Source organism: Nuphar pumila, chromosome 10 (assembly GCF_984573655.1).
Source record: "Nuphar pumila chromosome 10, dmNupPumi1.hap1.1, whole genome shotgun sequence".
NCBI classification, from domain to species: domain Eukaryota; kingdom Viridiplantae; phylum Streptophyta; class Magnoliopsida; order Nymphaeales; family Nymphaeaceae; genus Nuphar; species Nuphar pumila.
The window spans coordinates 115136890-115146300 of NC_143258.1; the positions used below are offsets into that span (position 1 = coordinate 115136890).

At 35.0% G+C, this 9411-nt stretch overlaps 1 long non-coding RNA gene across 1 annotated transcript; it reads left to right on the forward strand.

Moving 5' to 3' along the window:
• Positions 1–1337: 1337 nt before the first annotated feature.
• Positions 1338–7196, forward strand: LOC149828001 (uncharacterized). The gene is made up of 2 exons (XR_016434590.1): positions 1338–1535; positions 7006–7196. It is a non-coding gene; the product is annotated as an uncharacterized LOC149828001 (long non-coding RNA).
• Positions 7197–9411: the final 2215 nt, after the last annotated feature.

A 9411-nucleotide genomic window follows, 5' to 3' on the forward strand; every position in this document is an offset into this window, starting at 1 on the left:
CGCTGTACGCCCCTTCCCTGCCGGAAACGCAGGGGGTTTAACCCCCTGCCGTGCTTTCCGGCAGGGGGGGTCGACCCCCTGCCGGAAAGGCATGGGGGGTCGACCCCCTGCCGGAAAGGCAGGGGGTTTAACCCCCTGCCGTAAAGGCACGGCAGGGGGTCAACCCCCCATGCCAGAACTGCCTTTCCGGCAGGGGGTTTAACCCCCTTCCCTGCCGGAAAGGCAGGGGGTTTAACCCCCTGCCGTGCTTTCAAACTAACAAATTGAAAACAAACTAACAAATTGAAAACAAATTGTTGTATTTGAAAATCATGTCGATAAAAGTAGAACTATTCTTAAATTTTTGTGGAAATCAAAATCCACTACTGAACTATGATAAATCAAGCCACTGATTTGCAATTTGTCAAACTGCTGTGAAAAGATTGAATCAAACTACTGGAAATTATAATAAATATGTTGTCATAAAATCAACTGCTAAAAAGAATGTCTAACTGCTGATATATATATAAAAAATTGACTATTTGGATTACAAACATCGGCTCAAAATAAAAATATAAGTTGCTGATGATTTGAATAAAAAAAATTAATACTTTTATGTTGTGCTAAAATCAGATCGTAATTATTAGAAACAATTACTGCTGTTGAAATAAAAAGAATAACAACGGTACTACAATTCAAGCTGCTGAAATTTGAAACGACTGTAGTTATGAAGAACCACACTGCTAAAATATAATAGACTATTGTGATTGAACCCAACAGTTGTAAAATTAATAAAATCGTAGCAAAAGATTTATTGTTTTGAGTTTAATCAACAACTATAATGACTAAATTATAAAAAAAAAATTCAAATCGAAATCAATTGGCTAGGTTGAGATTTAATCAACTGTGGTTAGTTAGAGTATTTCATAAATTTTTATCAATTTGTTAGTTTGTTCTAGTTAGAGTAGTTCATAAATTTTTATCAATTTGTTAGTTTGTTAATGTCTACTGGTAGTTAGTTTTACTTCAATTTGTTTTCTTGAAATCTGGTTAGTTAGAGTATTTCAATCTATTAGTCTTTTATAATTATATTTTTCTTAGATAGATTGGTATTTAATGTTCTCACAATCAGTTAGTTAGATTAGGGCTATTTGAATTCTTTATGATAGTGGTGGTTAAACGGAGTTCACATCTTTTCTAGTAAACTAATTGATTGATTTACTATTCCTTTGCTAAGTAGTTCAGATTAGAAATTGTCTATGACTTTATGTTAGTCGACTGGTTCAACATGTTATAGCTGGTTTGTTAAATTAGCATCTTCTAGTTAGATTTGGCTTAACATATATACTATTTTTCTTTTCTCTTCTTTCAATTAGTTAGAGTTGTTTTAATTTGTTTTAATTTTTTTAGTTAGTGTTTCATCTTGTTTCATGATTAGTTAGTTTGTTACTTAATTTGTTTTGTTTTTGTGCAGATTTTTCAACGGAACCAACTCGTGCTCGGCCACCTGTGGTAAGTAAATGACAAAAACAATGCAAATCGGGTAAATACCCATGGTGAGTAAGTGATGCAAACGTATCACATGTTATTTAATTTATTGAATGCAACACTTTATTGCTCACACACTCACTTAGTTGTTGATATCTAGGACTGCTTTGTTGGAGTTCGGAGATCATGCTGAGCATGATTTTAATGTAGGAATATGGAAGTGTTCTTATTTTTGGAGTACGGAGTCCATGCTAAGCATGGTAGTAGTTAGTGAGATATTGAAGTGTGTTTGCTGCAGGTACATGTTTGCCATTTATTTGATATGAATGATTATGATGTATTGCAATGTTTGATGTAATTGTATCCATGCTTGCATGTAGTTACTTTCAATTTGATTTTGACTTTCATGTGAAATTTTATAATAAAAGCATGCTTCAAATGATTGTATCGTGTCATTAATAGTTTGCACATGAAAATATTAAGTTATTAATGCATGCATCAAAATTCTTGTTATTGTTTGACATAGTATATTGCATGATAAATTTGATATTTTCTTCATCGTAGCATTCTGATTGTTTTTTTCTTAATTCGTTAGGATACTATTCGTAACATCATACGACAGAATGACTGCAAACCGTGATTGGATGTACCGTAGGATAGTGGACAATGAGTTATCGCATGAATATATGGATGGTGTCGATAGTTTTATTGAATTTGCAACGGCGAGTGTCAGTACGGTAGATCCCACAGGTCGGATTAGGTGTCCCTGCAAGATTTGTAAGAATAATCGATTTGTAGATTTTCAGATGGATATGTCTCTAACATTGCTCGGGCTGTGAAGATTGACGATGGACAGTTATATGGCTTGAAGAGCCATGATTGTCATATCTTTATGCAACGATTGATACCCCTAGCATTCCATGATATGTTAGACAAACCTATATGGGGGGTATTGTCTGAGTTGAGCGGATTTTTCAGAACATTGTGCGCATCGGAGGTCGTTGTATCAGATGTAAAGAATCTCGAGGACTCTGTCATCACCACTGTTTGTCTGTTAGAAAAGATATTTCCGCCAACATTTTTCGATGTTATGGAACATTTGATCATACATCTGCCATATGAACTAAGGGTTGGTGGCCCTGTGCAATATCGATGGATGTACCCATTTGAAAGGTATATGTTTTTTATATTTGTCTCTTTAATGACAGATATTTAAAATTTGAAATGTATATTCTTGTCAGATGCATGTTCGACCTAAAAAAAAAGGTTCGTAATAAAGCAAGAGTAGAAGGCTCTATTTGTGAGGCGTACACTTTAGAAGAGATTTCAAATTTCTCATCTATGTACTTCGAACCTCATATTCCAACACGTTACACATGCCCACCCCGTAACGATGATGGAGAACAAGTAACTATAGCTGACAAGCTGTCGATATTTCAACCACTTGGGCATGCATTTGGTAGTTGTCGATCAAGGCTATTGACAGATCGAGAGCAAGATGCAGCACACATCTATATTCTTTTTAATTGCTCAGCGATCGACCCATACACCGAGTAAGTATATGTATATGCAACTCAATTATAAATCCTTTTATGTTCTATATGTGGATACATGACTCAGTAATATAAGTATTTGTGGTTTGCAGACGATTTGATCTGGAGTTGCGAAACGAAGTTTCACATCTCACTGATGCAGAAGTACAAAAAGAACGTGAAACTAAGTTTGTGGAGTGGTTGAAACAGTTGGTAAAGAAGCTAACATAAATTTTGTACTTATAAACAACACTAAGTTACTTAATTGATCGTGATCATAATCATTGTTTATGTTTGTGCGTAGGTTTGCAATAGTGATGTTAAAGATCAAGGAATATGTGATTTAGAAAATGGTCCGACCAAAGTTGTGCAATGCTACAACGGGTATATCGTAAATGGTTATCGATTCCATACAAAAGACTACGGTATAAACAAATCAACGATAAATAGTGGCGTGTGTGTCAAGGGTAGCAGCTACGGTGAAAATGAACATGATTACTACGGTGTTATAGAGGAAATAATGGAGTTGACTTACTTAGGCATGAATAACAGGGTTACGATATTCAAGTGTCATTGGTTTGATCCAACTGCAACAAGACTCGACAAAGCTTCAGGCATTGTGGAGGTGAATCATAAATCCAGGTTTGGAACATATGAACCATTCATATTAGCCTCACAAGCTCAAAAAGTTTATTATACTTCATATCCGAGTATAAAAAAGTCAGATAGAAATAAATGGTGGGCAGTTTGCAAGGTGAAATCCAAACTATACCCCGAGTATGATCAGTTATAGAAAGATGAGTTAGCTGAAGACAGTGATTACTATCAATCAGATGATGTCTGTGACTTCGCTTATGGTCACGATGTTGCGCATGATATGCATGTCATATCTCCATTGGCTGATGAAACATTCATAGAGGAATGTGATCCAAATGATGTACCAAGTGGATGGGCAAACAATGAAGAAGAAGAAGAAGAAGAAGAAGAAGAAAGTCAAACTAGTGACGAGGAAGAATTCTCAAGCTAGTGAGCAAAATCTTATACTACAAACCTCTATTTAAATGCATTGTAATACTTGATGTGAGTTGTATTGCAATACTTGGTGTGAATGATTAAAAATTTTATTTGAATGTATTGTAATACTTGATACGAATGATTCGAATGCATTGTAATACTTGATGTGAATGATTTCAATTATCTGAATGTATTATAATTTATGCAATTAACGAATGATTTGAATTAGTGCAATACTTGATGTCAATGATTTAAATTATTTGAATGCATTGCAATGCTTGATGTGAATGACTTGAATGCATTGTAATACTTGATGTGAATTATTTGAATGTATTGTATGACATATGTTATTTGTTAGAATATGGTTCGTGGAGGTTATAGTGGTCGCTCATCCAGTAGTAGCCAGGCTCAACCTTCATCTTCACGGGCTCCTGTGATAGGTATATCATATAACTAATTAGATGCTTGATTAGTTCAAATGCACATTCTGAGAATTTCTAATGTATTTTTTTACAGATGATGTTGCGCCTGTACATGACCCACCTACACCAGTTGATCACACAAGTCAACAGCCAACACAGGAAACAGGGTCTTCTCAGGCTGGCACAAGAAGACTCATTCGAATAGTGTATATCGATAATCGACCGTAAGTATTTTGTTTTCAATTATTGCATATCTTTTAAATATTTTATATTGATATTTACTGTGTAATAATTCATGTGCAGCACGAGGTTTGAGCCACAAGAAGTAGTACGGGAGATTAGGAATTCACTTCTTCAACATCTACCAGGACCAGTTGCTCAATGGAAAGAGTACCCAAAGGAGGTGTTAGACAGATTGTGGTCCTCATTCATGGTATACAGTTGTTCCTCATAGTTAATGTGTTTCATATTTAATTTATTTAAGCAATGTCTACTAACTTTCTGAAAATATTTGTAGGCTTCGAATCGCTTTGCAACTACGGTGGAAGAAAATGATGCAAGGAAGGTGTGGCAGAAGGTGGCTGCCAATCGATTTGCAGACATGCTGCACACTATGAAGACTGCAGCAAAAAAAACATCTGGCGTAGTAGATGATCCATTACTGTGGAAGGGCCATGGTCCTATTACTATCAGGAGAGATTACTGGGATGAAATGTGCGATATGTGGGCGGGAGATGCATTTAAAAATCGCTCTGCGAAGGCTTCACAAAATTGATCGAAGATGCCCGAAGCCCATCTACACACAGGTGGATCTAAGACATTTGGGAGCCACCTAAAGAAAATGGTAACTCATCAATATATAATATTAATTTTATAAGTATTGTTGCAAACTTGTGTACTAAATCTTTTGTCATTTAACTTCGCAGGAAGCAGAAAAAGGAGGCAGTGTACCATATAAGGATGTGTTTGTAGAAACACATAAACGGAAGACCACAGGAGTCTTCGTATCAGAGAAGGAGAGAACGACAACGGTATGTATTAATTCTATTAATAATCATTGCAATATATATGCAAGTTATCATAATGTTATCATTAATTATTAATGAATACTTTAAACATTATTTTGTAGGAGGCATATGAGCAACAGATGGTAGAGCGATATGGCGAAGACGCTACTCAACATCCATCATTTGATCCTACAGCATGGGTGACTGCAGCAGGTGAACCCAAAAAAGGTCGCGTGTTCAGGTTTGGGAGTAATATGAACACTTCACCAGTTATTGGTTCTTCCAGTTACGGCTCACCGACTTCTTGCGCCGACATAAGCTCCAAGCAGCCGATTATTCTTTCCGGTGATGATGTACGCGAGATCATTAATGAATCACTGAATAACTACTTCCAATACACCGTCGCCCCCTTTCTCCGAAATGAGATCAAGGCCGCTGTTCAGGATAGGGGATCTTCGATTCCAGGTCCCTCTCAGGTATAATCACATATATAGTTTTTTTTACTGTCTTAAAGCACATCTGAGCATGGTAGAATCACATATAGAGTTTTTCTAGATGCCTTAGAACACATATGAACATGCTATAATCACATATTCAATTTTTTTACTGCCTTAGCACACATATGAGCATGATAGAATCACATATAAAGTTGCTTTGCCTGCCTTAGAGCACATATGAGCATGCTATATTCACATATTTAATTTTTTTACTGCCTTAGCACACATACGAGCATGATCGAATCACATATATAGTTTTTTGCCTGCCTTAAAGCACATCTGAGCATGGTAGAATCGCATATAGAGTTTTTTTATATGCCTTAGAACACATATGAACATGCTATAATCACATATTCATTTTTTTGACTGCCTTAGCACACATATGAGCATGATAGAATCACATATATATATATATATATTTAACTTTTTGTCTGCCTTAGAGCACATATGAGCATGATAGAATCACATATAAAGTTTTTTTGATTGCATTAGAACACATATGAGCATGCTATAATCACATATTCAGTTTTTTGACTGCCTAAGAACACATATGAGCATATTATAATCACATATTCTGTTTTTTGTCTGCCTTAGCACACATATGAGCATGCTATAATAGCATATAGAGTTTTTTAACTGCCTTAGAACACATATGAACATGTTATATATCATTTATGATAGAATCACATATAAAATTTTTGGCTTTGCCTGCCTTAGAGCACATATGAGCATGCTATATTCACATATTCAATTTTTTTACTGCCTTAGCACACATACGAGCATGATCGAATCACATATATAGTTTTTTGCCTGCCTTAAAGCACATCTGAGCATGGTAGAATCACATATAGAGTTTTTTTAGATGCTTTAGAACACATATGAACATGCTATAATCACATATTCAATTTTTTGACTGCCTTAGCACACATATGAGCATGATAGAATCACATATAGAGTTTTTTTATTGCCTTAGATCACACATGAGCACATGATAGAATCACATATAGTGTGTAATTTATTTCATTATATTTTGTTTATCAATACTGACTGTTCTTTTCTTGTGTAGGCTGCTAGCGATAATCAGGGTAGTGGAGCTGAAGGGACAGATAAAGACAATGAACAAGAAGACGCACAAAATCTTGGCGATGATTAGAGGACTGTGTTGAAGAAGTTCTATTTTTTTTATTTTTCCTAATTGTAATTGTTGAATTGTAAATAATTAAACTTCTTAATTTTAAGGTGGAACGATTAATTATTATAGATACTTGTTATATGAATTTTTTTGTGTGGTTTGTTTTTTATTTACAGGAAATATAAATTGTACAGGAAATAGAAATTGTACAGTTCTCGGTAATTAATTTTTAAATAATTTTTTTTGATTTTTTTTCGTGTTTGCGACGGATTAGCGACGGATGATTCCGTCGCTATTCATATTAATCTAGCGACGGCTTAGCGACGGAACTATCCGTCGCTATTCATATTAATCTAGCGACGGCATAGCGACAGAATTAAATCCGTCGCCAAGCCGTGGTCGCCGTTTAGTACCGGCGGATTGGCGACGGAATATAGCGCTCGTTATTCCGTCGCAATTAGCGACGGACCTGGCGACAGAATTATTCCGTCGCCAGTTAGCGTCGAAATATTCGCGACGTAAGCATACTGTCGCCTCGTTGTCGCGAATCCGTCGCTAAGCGGAATGTGGTCGTCGCTAATCTACTGCTTTGTTGTAGTGATTATCATGCTGCTGGCAGCATGTTTCTCATGCCGAAACATGCAGCCAAAAGAAGTGGACAATGTTGTACATAAATGTGTAGCATTGTTTTGCCCTACAACAACCCACCAAAAACAAACAATTATATGCATAATAATACTGGGCAGACCTTACACGAGTCAGCTCAAAGGCCAAAAAATCCAAATTGTTGATTTGAGCAATCAACCAACACACTTAAAGTGACCTGGACAAATCTGAACCAAATCTATCCACACTATGTGCATCAACAAATCAGTTTAGATTTGCAGGTGCACATAACCGATTTTATTTATATATATATATACATAATCTGCTCTAAAAAATTGTTACACGGCCAACAAAATTTGAACATAATGGTTATGAATGTCAACCGCTCAATTATAACTTTTACAACAACCAATTGGAGGAAACATGCTAGAAATGCATTACTTATGCATATTTATGTAGAGAGATAACATGCTGGGAATACATTACTGATGCATATTTATACAGAGAACTCACATGCTGAAAAATATATGACTGTTGCATGTTTATGCAGAGAAATCACATGTTGAAAAATACATAGTTGTTGAATGTTTATGCAGAGAAATCACATGCTGAAAAAATACATGGTTGTTGCATGTTTATGTAGAAAAATCACATGCTGGAAATTATATGATTGTGCACAATAATACCATCCACTAAATGCAGAAATACGATATGCTGGAAAAATATGGTTGTTGCATGTTTATGCAAAAAAATCACATCCTGAAAAATATATGACTATGCATGATCATACTAGCTACTAAATGCACAAATACGATATGCTGGAAAAATATGATTGTGCACAGTATACAAAACTACATTATGTTGGAAAAACATGGTTGTACACAGTTCTAACAACAATTGAGAACATAAAAAGAAACAACATACTGAAAACAAAATAAATCTTCTGCAGGTCAATGACACAATTTTTTTTTTGTTTTAATCATGGACTAAGATGGTGATTGTCGGCTGGAATCAAATTGGATATAATCTGATCAGACTTGTTCCCAGTCGATAATCTGACCAGACATATATCAGTCTGGTCACAAAACACAATCAACATATCAGTTTAGAAAAAGGTAAGTTTAATGACAATTTGTCTAGGTCTGTCCACATGTACAGTTGATAGATCTGTCCTGGTTTGCCAACATATACATTTAGCAGATCTGTCTGAATTTGTCTACCTGTGAAAGTAAGCAAATCTATCCTGATTTGTGAATAAAAGAAAAATCGACAGATCTGAACACACACACACACACACACACATATATATATTCAACATGAATGTCCGAAAAGAGAATCAACAACATTATATTAAGCTACATGAATACCCAAAATTGAAAAAACTAAAATTCTTTGCATATTTTTAAATGCAAATCAATAAGACCTAAACACATGTACATGACCAGAGATCTGAACATGTACCTATCCATATATATTCCATGGCATGAACAAAAATTTACTAAATCTGAGTACATGGCATCCTTTTGTATTTTTGTTTTGCATACACAAGAAAACATAAAATCGACAGACCTATTCATGAATGAAAATTCATCAAATCTGAACATGAAATAGTATATACATGAATTCAAGAAATCGACAGGTATAAATCAAAATTTTGATACATAATGAAAATCATTCTTCATAAAAGAGTAAATCTGCATATATATATATATTCAAAATCATGTATTTTTCTAT